The sequence below is a fragment of the Equus caballus genome, chromosome 7 (genome assembly GCF_041296265.1).
Source record: "Equus caballus isolate H_3958 breed thoroughbred chromosome 7, TB-T2T, whole genome shotgun sequence".
In the NCBI taxonomy this organism is placed as follows: Eukaryota; Metazoa; Chordata; class Mammalia; order Perissodactyla; family Equidae; genus Equus; species Equus caballus.
In genome coordinates, this window is record NC_091690.1 from 66,032,368 (window position 1) to 66,044,900 (window position 12,533).

Genomic DNA, 12,533 nt, shown 5'->3' on the forward strand with positions numbered 1-12,533 from the left:
CAAGCTTAGCCAAATTAATTTAGGGAGAGTTTAGTAAACAGTCTTTGCTTTCTGTACTTAAGTGATCAATTTCAACACCTGCTTTTCTTTCCAGATGGAGCTAATTAACATTAAAATTATTGCCTATAGCAGCGACTTTTTGATAATTCACAGCCCTCCAGCTGCATCCAGATTCCTACATTTCTGAAAATTAAAACAATGATAATCTCTATGAAAAGCAAATTTATCATTCAACTATTTGAAGATATGCACATAGGTAAGATCTTGGAGGAGAGAGAACTAATGTGTGTAAAGTGAATACTTGTTGCCCAGGTATTGCCACATGTAAGATCTAGCATGATCCTCACAGCAGTCTCATGAGTGCTCTTGTTCCACTACCTATTTTACAGCCAAAGAAGCGGAAAGTTAGAGAAGTTTTGTAGCTTTTCGGATGTTCCATCATTAAGTGGTAGAGCCAGGATGTAAACCTCTGTTTAGCCAAAGATCATGCTCTTTCCACTCTACTGGTGTTGGTTTGCAAACTGGCCACTGTACAAGGAGGGCAAGGCGAGATGGAAGAAGGAGACAGGCCACTCCAGATTGGTAGGTGGCAGTTTTAATAAGTGAGGGAACTTACAGATGACGCTTGTCTTGAGCCGCCACATGACAAGTTGAACTGCGCACCCACTCACCCACCAGAATCTTGAAAGTTTATATAGAGGCCTTAATAGGATTCAGGCACGTACACAGTCCAGATGGTCTCAACACCTTTCCCTTTCAAGGCTGTGCCCTTGAAATGGCTCCAGCTATGGGAACAGTGGGCAGAACATACATTCCAAGGACAGAGGAGAGGGTGAGGGAGCCTCTGATTGCCAGGCTCCAGCTCGCAATTCAACCAGCAGCCATGTGCTCTCCATGACCCCCTCCAACAGCTTGGCTTAGACTCAGATGAAGGCTAGAAATTTTAACAAGAAATTCCTTGGGAGGGTGAGGTACAATGTTTGGTTTGAGGTAGTTTATACAGAGAGGAATATTAATTTCAAATATTACAAATGATGCACACATATACATGCATTTAAAATGCACATGAGGGGCCAGCCTGGTGGCTAGTGATCGGGTTTGCATGCTTTGGCAGCCTGGGGTTCGCTCGTTCAGATCCCGGGCGGGCGCAGATCTACACACCACTTATCAAGCCATGCTGTGGCAGCATCCCACATATAAAGTAGAGGAAGATAGCACAGATGTTCACTCAGGGCCAATCTTCCTCAGCAAAAAAGAGGAGGATTGGCAGTGGATGTTAGCTCAGGATTAATCTTCCTCAAAAAAATAAAAGAGAAAGTAAAAAGAATGTGTGTGAAACCCTAGTGTAGTGTGGTGACAGTTAAATATTCCATAAGCATAGTTTACTAGGTGCTTCGAGAACTTATGCGACAGAGGTTGAGGGGATATTAAAGACAGGAGAAAGATAAAATGATCATGCAAATGGAGGTTAAGTGCAACAATGAGATATAGAGAAGGTACTGTGAGTTCAAAAAGGAAAGGGGGAATTCAGTTTAGGAAATGGTTATTTTAGGGATAAACAGTTGCTGTTGATACTTCTGACTACATTTTTCCATAATCTTTATCTTAATGAGACGTTTTAATGACTTGGAAATATTTTTTTTTTGTAACACTGCTTTATGAGTAAGTTTGGGGCAGCTATTCCTTCAGCATTTTCTTTCCCACTGAATCTCATGGTAGCAATCTCATTCATTTAAATGTTCTAACCCAAGAGGTGTAAAAAGATGATGACCAGAATGACTAGGACAGTTCGAAACATTGTCCCTCATCTTCTTGTGAAAGATCCTAGGCCTGCCTTAGAGAAAGTGGTGGCTTCTTTCTGTAAAGAATTATTTGGTGACTGGAACTATTGGGAAGTATAGTTAAAATGCTATTCTAAGAGAGACATCTGATATATAGAGAGAAATATATAGATACATGTATATACACACAAATACGCATGTACACGTGCACACAGTCAATTCTCATTATTTGCAGTAGTTATATTCTGTAAAGTTATCATAAACACTAAACTAGCAAATACTAAATCACTGCTCCTGGGAGAAATACATGGTTAGGTTCTTGTGAACCTCTGGCAGCAACATTTTTGTCAACTTACATGACCTTGTTTTATGTGTGAAGACACCTTGTTATATGTTGTTGAATTGTTAACATTGACCTTGCAGTCAACAGCACTATAACTCAATGTTGAACAGAGCTCATCCAACACGTGTATTTTCTCCAGAAGGCACACCATATCCTTCTTGTGCTTGGAACACTTGACAGCCCTTAGCACCATACTTGGGGGACATTTTAAACAGTAAAGTTACCACTAAAAAGCACAAAAGTGAGAAAAACTTGGTGCTAAGTAGACCATGTCAAGAACACACATCTCCAGTAGGAAAGTTGAAATAGACAGCAGAGCATCGCCTTGCTTGACCTCAGCTGGAAACATGCACCATCCCCCCACTCCGGGGTGACTCAACTGCACTTGTCTACAAATGACTGTGGAAGTATCACAAATATTGATTTTGGGGTCACAAGTATATTTTAGCTAGTACACAAAGTTGTAAATACAGAATCCACAAATAATGAAGATACACACACGCTGTCTTCGTCACTTAAAAATTATTTAAAATATAGTAATAGCCCCAGTGACAGCAATATACGTCTCCCCCATGCACCATAAAATGTTTTATCTTCTTTTAGGCATATTTCATTTAGAAAGAATTTGCTTAAAGCAGCTCATTTCCCCATTGTATTTACAATGAATAAAGATGGATCTCTGATATAGTCAAGGATATTGCTCAAACTCACCAGCTCTAGCTTGTGATCCTATTTGAAGCTTTCTAGCACTTACCAAACCCTCTAAGGTCCTCGGTAACTTAAAGGGAGGAGTTAAGTGACTCTTGAGATGGCTTAATGTAAAATTTGCATTCTGTGTTGAAGAATTTGACCTGTGTCTTAACTCCCTATCTGCTCTCAGCATTAAAATATTAAAAGCTATAAAGCAAAAGGAGGTGATTCAGTGGACAGATAGTGTTCGTTTTCAGTAGGTGGGAGTTGGGAAGTGTTATTTGTTTTTTGTTTTGTTTTCATCAAAATTCTAAGAAAATAGCCTAGGATTATTTAACACCTACTGCTTCACTGAGCTACTGCTGTGTGAGGAAGTGTCCTCAAACTCAGTGACTGAACCCACCAACTCCTTATTCTTACCCATGTATCTTCGGGTTGGTTGGGGTTCCTCTGAGCTCGCTGGGCAGCTCTGCTTCAGGGTGAGGTAGGGAGGCTGCTCTGCTTCCTGCTGCAGGTCACAGGGTCAGTGGAAGTGGCTTCGCCCCACCTGCTGCTCATCCTCTGGTCAATCCAGGGCTAGGACGGAGGCTCAAAAGGAAAAGCAGAAATGCCTCCTAAGGACTAGGCTTGGAATTGTCACACTGTCACTTCTACCTTATACTCCAGGCCAAAGTAAGTCACCAAGGGCTCAACCCAAACTCAAGAAGTGAAGAAATAGACTCTTCCTCTTTAGAAGGAACAACTGCAAAGTTACATGGCAAAAGGCTTGGCCACAGAGAGGGAGGATGAATTGAAGCCATTGTTTCAATCTACCACACCTGCCCTGTGCTTGCCTGTTATGCTCAATATGCCTGCTGTGCCTTAACAGCTGTTACACATTCTCTCTTTCTCCCTCTCCCACCTCTTTCTCTATTCCTCCTTGGTAATTATGTTTGTTATTCCAATTATATAACGAGAATACTGAGGATTTGGAAGTCAAAGTAAATTCCTCAAAGTTACTCAGTAAGTGAAAGAGCCAGCATTCACATGAAGGATCATAAGACTTCAGACCTAAGCTTTTAACCACAACACTATTGTCTCTAAGGAGGGGATGCCTGGTACATAGTAGGGCCACAAATCAGCTCCAGATTTGCCTTTCCTCAAAGCTCATGCTCTATCATGCCATACAACATCTGTTATATAGAAGAGAAACCTTAATGGAAAGAGCTCACGTAATAAAATTGATTTCTTTCCCCTCTTTCTCTCAGAATCCATATCCAGTATGTCAGGATAGCCTCAAATCTCTAACTTCCAGATTCACCGATAATCAGTTGCTTCTCACCATTTCCATCTCTCCCACCAAGCCACCACCATCTTTGACCAGGATGATTGGTGTAACTTCCTAACTCACCTCCTTGCTTCCACATGGCCTAACACCCAAATCTATGCTCAATAGAGAAGCCACAGTAATCCTTCTAATAAAGAGTAATTTTTGGTCAAAACCCTGCAATGGTTCCCCGTTGTACTTGGAGTAAAATCCAGTCTCTTTGCAACAGCCTGCCAGGGTGTCCCCAGCCAGTTCTCTTCCCCTTGTCTTTCCTGATTTGGCTGCATCTCCCACTACTTTTCCCTTCATTCACTCCACTCCAGTCACAGTGGTCACCTCACTATTTCTCAAAAAATTCAGGCAGGTTCCAGGCCTAAAACTTAAGGCCTTGCCTTTGTATTAGAATTCTCTTCCTGGATCAATCTTTACAGAAATAGCTAGCTGTCTACTTCCCTCATCTCTCAATTGTTGGCTCAAATGTCAATGAGCCTACCTTCAACACCCAATTTAAAATCCGAACCTGCCCCCTCGCCTGTTCCAGGTCAACTTCTACCCTGTGCCCCCCAATCCCTTTACCCTGCTGTACTTTTACTTTTCTGCCTAAACGCTTTAAATTTTATAGCATATTATGTCATGTAATGACCTATTATGATTACTGTTTATTCTCCATCACCTACTGTTAGAATATAAACTCAAGGAGGCAGGTTCTTAGACTGTGTTGTTCATTGTTGTATCCTGAAGAGCAAGAAGCATGTCTGGAACATAGTGGGCACTCAGTCAACATTTGTTAAACCAGTGAATGAACTGCCCACAGATGCTGGGTTTCTATAGTGTATAAACTGAAAAAGGACTAATGTGATTTTGTAATGCATGCAGGATCTACAAATCAATATCTTTGTGACTTTGAGCAGATTAATGTTTAAGAGCCTCAATTTTCTCTGAAACGATGAGCAGACCATCAAGGTCTTATGAAACAACCTCCATTTTTGACAGTTTCATTGTTAGTTGGAATTCCAACATCTGGCCTCTGGAGTGCAGCCAAGAACTGGGAACATACCAAAAAAGGCACAATGTATAGTTTCTGACCACATGGATTTCAACTACGTTTTCCGGATCCATTTATAGCTTCTCTTATAATGGAGAACTGCCATTCACAATGAGCCTTCTTCCTTCCCCCCTCCACCTGCAGCCAGTTATTCCTTCTTTAGTCAAAGCATGACACAATTACTTCTCTAATTGCTAGCAGTCGCTGTAGCTGGTGGAGGCAGGAGGCTAAGTTGGCTTTTAGTTAGATTTTAGGCAGGAGAGAAAGTCTGTTTTGCTGCTGCCATTCCTTGATTGCTATTACAGGTGAGCATGGGAGAGAGGGAATGTATGAGTTTGCTAAGGTTATCATAACAAAATAGCCACAAACTGGTTGGCTTAAACGACAGAAATTTATTTTCTCACAGTTGTAGGGGCAAGAAATCTGAGATCAAGGTGTTGACCAGGTTGGTTTCTTCTGAGGTCCCTCTCCTTGGCTTGTAGATAGCTGTCTGCTCCCTGTGTCTTCACATGCTCTTTCTCCGGTGTGCACTCACATCTGTCTGAATTTCTTCGTATAACAACACCAGTCATATTGGATTAGGGCCTGCTCTAATAACCTCATTTAACCTTTACTACCTCTGTAAAGGCCCTATCTCCAAATACAATCACATTCTGAGGTACTAGGGGTTAGGACTCCAACATATGAACTTGAGGGGGACCCACTGAGCCCATAGCTGGGAGTCATACGAATGAAGAGAACAAGAAATCCGTTATTTATGTTTGTTAAAGATACTTCCTTAATACTTCTTTGCTCTGGTGGAGTGGAGAGTGGAGTCATTCTTTGAGTATAAAAGTAAAGTTATTAGGACAAGCTGGCCATTCAAAGTGGAAAATACACACTTGGAGTGTAAGTGGGTAGGTAGGTGTGTGGGTGGGTGTAGGTGTTCCCTGAATATTGAAATGCCCTTTGAGGTCTACCACATTGAATCACTTTCAAAAATTCAAAAATTAGTAAGTAACAGTTATAACTATAAAATATTGCCAAGAATTCTTGTTACTAACCCCTTCTGTCACAAATATAATTGTTTCTTTTCTACATAATCTGTTGCCCAGTTTTGAGTTGATCCTGTATTGCCAAAAATGAAAGTATGAAAAGCTGAGTGTATTGGCAATTCAGTCGGTTCCCTTTTTTCTAGCAAAATTACATTTTGGTTAACCAATGATCAAATAATGAAACTCTTGCAGAGACCCCTTCACTGCTGCCTTCCAGACTGACAGCAGACCTTTCTCTGGATGTTTCTAGACTCATCTTTTCAACTCATTTCCCAAGGATTGTAAAGCCCGTCTGATGACTCTCTCTGGCTAACTCCAATCTGTTATTTTTCCTCATTTCATTTGAATACCTTGATCAACAAGCAAAAGTTAGGTCCCAGGAATCTTGCTATCATTTAGCATAATGTTTTTAAAGCATAAATAAGAATCAACAAGTAGTTGTCTTCACTCTTTTAAAAATATGAGATTTCCTATTTACTATCACATTTTTAGATATCTACCTTATATGTTCAATATATTAAAAATATACTATTCAAAATTTAGTATATAAAATATAGTATATAAAATTTACTATAAATATTAAAAATACTTACTCTGAATCTCATATATCATCATTCTACAAGTGAGAACCTCACAGGTTTTTGTAGGATGATTTTAAATCACGTAGCTTATTCTGAAGCTAAGGGCTCTAATTAATCCCTGTGATTCGCTATATTTCATTGTCAGCCGAGTGTTAGCATTCATCTTTCTGAGTCGGAATCCTCAGTGTGTTTTGCCAGGAGTCAGCAAACTGTGGCCTGGGGCCAAATCCTTGCCAGCTGGCTGGTTTTGTCAATAAAGTTTAATTGGAGCACAGCCATACCTATTGGTTTACATACGTAGAGTTGAGTAGTTTAGAAAGTGACTGCACATCTATAAAGCCTAAAATATTCACTGTCTCTAGTGAAGAAGTTTGCCCATCCCCGTGTGATGAGAAAAAGCTACAATAAATATGACCGTCTCTATTTTTATCACGTCTGGTTAGACAACAGCTAAGGAGGCATACACTGTGACTAGAACTATTTTTATCCTGAATTCATTTTAACCCTAGTCGATGCCTTTAAAGAACTTACTGAATTTGTTTCTTTCCATAAACTTTTAAGATGAGTTTGTACAGATTTGCCTACCTATGGAGAATCTATGGTCATTATTTTCATTGAAATGCCTTTTGTCTAAACACCATGTGTTTAAATAGTAGCTGTGTTAACAGAGCTCTAACAATATGATTTCTAACTTTAATATGGAATACTCTGTTTTTATATTTTTACTTTTATATTTTAATTAATATTTTTTTTTATTCTTTCAGTGTCAATTTTGTTTGGACATCGGTGCTAAGATGTAAACTGACTGGTAAGTGACAGTACATTTCTTAAAATGATGCATTTTTTTAAGAGTAGATATTCTGTAACTCTGGTCCTCAAAGCTAGAAACCAAGAACTATGACTTATGGAGACCGAATATTCTGTTCTCTTCCTGCAGATGAGATACCTAGAGAAATATTTTTTTCTATTTATCTCTCACTGAATGATATGAAAGGTGAAACAATATGCAAAGTGGCAAAAGATAATTGAATTAAAAAATTTGGAGAACATCTGATGTTTGTGTTGTCATACGTTATATTTTAAAGGAAAACCAGGGTCCATATGAATATAGGAAAAGAGGGAAAATAGGGAAACTAACTTGGGAGAAACTATGGATTGTTAATCTCTATAAAATAATGTAATCTGCTTAGATTTTATATTTTGTAAATTTCCTCACACTCCATGAAAAATACGGAACATCTCTGAAATTTTCTTCTCATATATACCTTAGAAATATGAAAATGAACGATTCTTTCTCATTCTGAATTTTGAATGGGATGAAGTATTTAGTTTCTTTTATGCATGAAAGCAATGAACTCTTGTCAGAAAATGTTAGGTTTCCCAATATTGTAGCTTACACATTTAAAATAATCAGTTTACTAGAACTTATTAATTACATCATGGAGTTAATTTCAAACTAAGTGTTTTTTGAGAGTTGATTTAAGAATTTTCATGGCAGATGGTGTTTTCTGTTGTTATTTGTGTAACATTCAAGTTGAAATAACCGTAATTGTGAAGTCATAGGTTTTTTCATAAACCAAGGGAAATCTAGTTTCTTTCCTAATAAATAATTTAGATGTTCTGTGGATCTATGCTCCTTATGGATCTATGTAGCAGCTGAAAAGCAGTACCGACAGGAAGAATTTCTTTCTTGACTTAAGTGTATAATAAATCAGATTGGTTCTTCAAGAGGAATTGTTGATGCTTGTGTGTCTGTATTCCTTCACTGAATAATTCAAGATACCTAGGGAGAGTCATTGGCAATACAAATACATGTAATTTTTAATTATGACAGAAATTAGAATTTATATTTATGCCTACAAGTAATATTTTTCTTTTAGACAGACATCTCAGCAATACGTTTTTAATAATCTCCTTTGAGAATACAAGAGGAAATATTACTATAGGAGTTTAAATAGAATACTGCTTATTCTATACCACCTTACCTGCTTGTTACCGTTTATAATAAAGTTGGTTTGTCCCCATAGCATTTCTTTCTTAAGTATTCATTTTGCAAGTGAGACAATGCTGTCTGATATCACCACAGGCAAATATGATAATGTTGAGCAATTATAACCTAGATTCTAAGCGTTGGTTGAGAACATGCTGAAATAAAAGAGTTATGAGTTTTTAAAATGGCTCGTGACAGCTTAGAAAAATTAGATATTTTTGTATGAGCATATTATCTCTAAAGTGGAAAGTTAGAGTGTCTGATGATATATCTGGTTGTTTAGCATATTTTAATGTTAGTGGTATTTTTAAAATAAAGTCTATGAGACATGTTGAGGCATATTTCTTGAAAATATTTGACACAGGTGTTTGTTACCTTGACCAGGCACTATATGCATGGCAGTCATATTAGAGAGAACCATAATCTAGGTGACTGCAGAAAAATGCTGTAAAGGATCTCTTGAAATTTAGTCTGGGAAGAGCTAGTCATTAACTAGCTATGTTGGTGAAACTGAGCAGCCATTTAATGGGTCCGAAGAAGCAGCTTTGGGATTTGATTCCTTCACCTCTCACTTCTCAAAAAGACAACCTTTGTTAGTGCCTATTTCTGGATTTCATTTGACACCACATTAAAGAATTCGTAAGGAATATGTAAATGAATATGTTAACTCAGGAGAAAAATAATGGCTTAGTTGTGGTACTGAACTGGAAACGTGAGAAACTGCCTGACATGTACGATTCAAATACTTCATATGGATGAAAGAGTGCATTTAGCTTTTATAGGTAAGCAGCTATTTCCCAAACAGTTATAACATGATGAATTCAAATGTTAAGAATTACTATATCAAAGGCTTGCTCCTGGGTATGAAATTAATCCCTCTTGCAAGGTAAGAATTTCTAATGAGTTTGGATACATAAACCAGAAAATTATTTGTCTAAAGGAATTTGTTAAAATTTCCAAACTCTTACTAAAATTCATTTTCTTGATAATGCCATGTATCACTGAAAAGTCCAAAAGAATATATGAATTCACTAATCAGCACTGTTTCAGGTTTACATTTGTCATTAAAAATTATGACTTAAGGCATAATTTGGATGTTGACACCTATTATAAACATGTAAAAGTTTATTTGTAGGTGACATTTTGTAGCTGTATAATCTCTCATGGCTGTAAGGTCTATGAAAGCGGAGACTGGTTTACTGCTGAATCCTGAGGGAACAGAAAGTGCTTGGAATATAACATACCTTAATAGATATTTGTTGATTTAATAAACTAATTTGCTATATTTTTGAGGATGAGACTCTGGGTAAATGGAGAGTATTGCTGTTATTATTAATTATAATATATGCGAAATACCATCCTTGGTTTTGATAAAGGAACAGTATTGCATATGCTTAAGAGCAAGGACTCTGGATTCAGAATTTCTGGTTGAGAATTCTGCTAATACAAAGTCTATGACCTTGTGCCTCTCTGTCACATTTTCGTCATCTCAAAGGACTGAATGAGTGAATCCTTGTAACGTGCTTAGAAATCTTTCTATCACACAGTCAACATTGTATAGTTATTAGTGACTATTTGTATTGTTTTCATTGTTGCTGTTCTTAAAAATCAGACATGTCTTCTATGCTTAAGGGGTTCATATTCTAGTAGGAGAGACAGCTATAAACAAAACTAGCTCTAATATAAAGTATGATACATTTCAGAAACTTGAAATGGAAAGAATACCAGGCGCTCTTAATGAGTGAGAATTTGGAATTCTTTCATGAATGAAGTAGCTTGTTAGCCTGGCCCTGAATGACTTCACATTATTGTGAAATTTCTCTGTACATTTCAGCATCAGAAAATAGCAAGGACAGTGTTCTGGGGAAGATGAACAGAAGAACTAAAGAGGCTTGAAGAATCAACAAAGAGCATTAGCCTTCAATGGCTTTTAAACATTAATTAATTTACGAAAAAAATATCTTGTTTTAAAAAATCATTTTATGCCACTTTCTGCTAACATTTATCTTTTAACTTTGCTTTCAAGGCCATTCAATGTCAAGGCCCAACTCACTTCTCCAAACTTATCTTTCAACATTCTCCATCTACCAGTCTAATTTCATTTTATTCTCTACCCATTTCTTTCCTTTCTTTTCCTGAACACCCCTGTAGTTTTGTATATTTTCCCTCTACCTCCAAGGCTTTCATACCTATGCCTGCACAGGACAAAATTCCAGCCTTCTATAAAATTCCTTGTTCAAATGTTATTTCCTTTATAAAGCTTTCTCTGACTTTTTGTGTCATTTCAAGTCTGGCAGATAGAAACCAAACACCCACACACACATCCACAACACAAATTGGTAGATTAAATTCCCAATTTATTTAATCAAAGATAGAGAATCTTATTAGAAGTGAGTTTGCCCACCCAGAACTGGAAGAGATGCAGTCTATTTCAGTGCGGATTCCAGTGACCCCCTAATCCCTAAAGGATGAGGGCTGGCATGCATCTGCCAGTGGTACTGTCCACATACAGTAAGCAGAGTCTTGCTGATTTGAGAAGCTTAATTTCTTACTGGGCCACGATCCTTTCATAACTGGTGTTTTCATTGCTATCAATGAAGAATTATACATACGATCTATATGCTCCCATTTAAAGGCAACATAGATTTCTGCATTCTGAACTAATCTCAGTAACAGTGAAGAGGTTTCATCAACTGGAAGAAGCAGGAATATGGCTCTGAGTAGTACTTGCATTAAGAGTTCCAGAACCGCAGAAAACTCATTTTTCAAAAGCCTCTGCACAATATTAGACCTTTCATCTTCTAAACCCCAAAGTGTTTTCTTTCTACTATAAGCCGGGCTCCAGGCTGGGGACTGCAGACCAGTAGATAAGATACAGCCTTGTTTTCATGGAGAACATAGGACAGTAGACAACACAGATCAATAACCACCTAATTCAATGATAATCTGTGTCACCATAGAGGCAAGTACTGAGTGCTATGAAAGCATGGAAATGGGACACCTAAATCATTGTATGGGAATGAGAGGTGCCTTGGAGAAATGACACTTGAGGTGTTGGTACAAGTTCTCTGGGTAAAGAAGTTGGAGAGAGCATACTGGTCAGATGGAATGCCATGTTAATGATAATGTATTAGTAATACCATGTTAATAATAAGAGTATAATAGACTAAGGGAGCTGCATATAATTCAGCATACTGATCTCTGTCTAACTAAGTAGCCCTCAATGTTACAGTGCATTTTTGTGCTTTATGATCCAACTCATAGTACCTCCCAGTTCAACAAATGGTTTTTGATGAATTACTTACCATAGTCATATCACTGTGCTGTATGTTACATCTAAAAAAAAGTCTCGATCCACTGAAAATATTTTACTTAGACAAATAGGTATTGTGTATGTGTGTGTGTATGTGTAATAGAGGGGTAGATAGGTAGGTAGATAGACTAGATAGATAGATAGATAGACAGACAAATAAAGAGACATGAGGCATTTAGTTATCTTCTAAGGCTTCAGATCATTAAGGGTAATTTGGCCATGCAGTCACAGTGCTTTTTTGTGTTTTCACAATCTGCACACTTCTGAAAACTTTCATTTGAGGAACGTTACTTTTATTTGACATTTGAGTGATTATCTTATTGACTCGTAACACTGATTTATGTGAAATGCTTTTTTAGGCACTCGATAAATGCTTGTTGACTGACTGACTTTCACAAACATTTAAGATAAGAATGATGTATATAGTGAAATCATTTTGCCAACAGGAAA

General features: G+C 37.6%; 1 protein-coding gene across 4 annotated transcripts in view; it reads left to right on the top strand.

Annotated features, from left to right (window-relative positions):
- Positions 1–12,533, top strand: part of TENM4 (teneurin transmembrane protein 4) — a 2,707,421-nt gene that overhangs the window by 338,162 nt on the left and 2,356,726 nt on the right. For all 4 annotated transcript variants that reach the window (XM_070274304.1, XM_070274303.1, XM_070274305.1 and 1 more), the window contains one exon: positions 7,545–7,588. The gene's annotated coding sequence lies outside the window, so the exon portion shown is untranslated. The remainder of the gene's footprint in view (positions 1–7,544; positions 7,589–12,533) is intronic.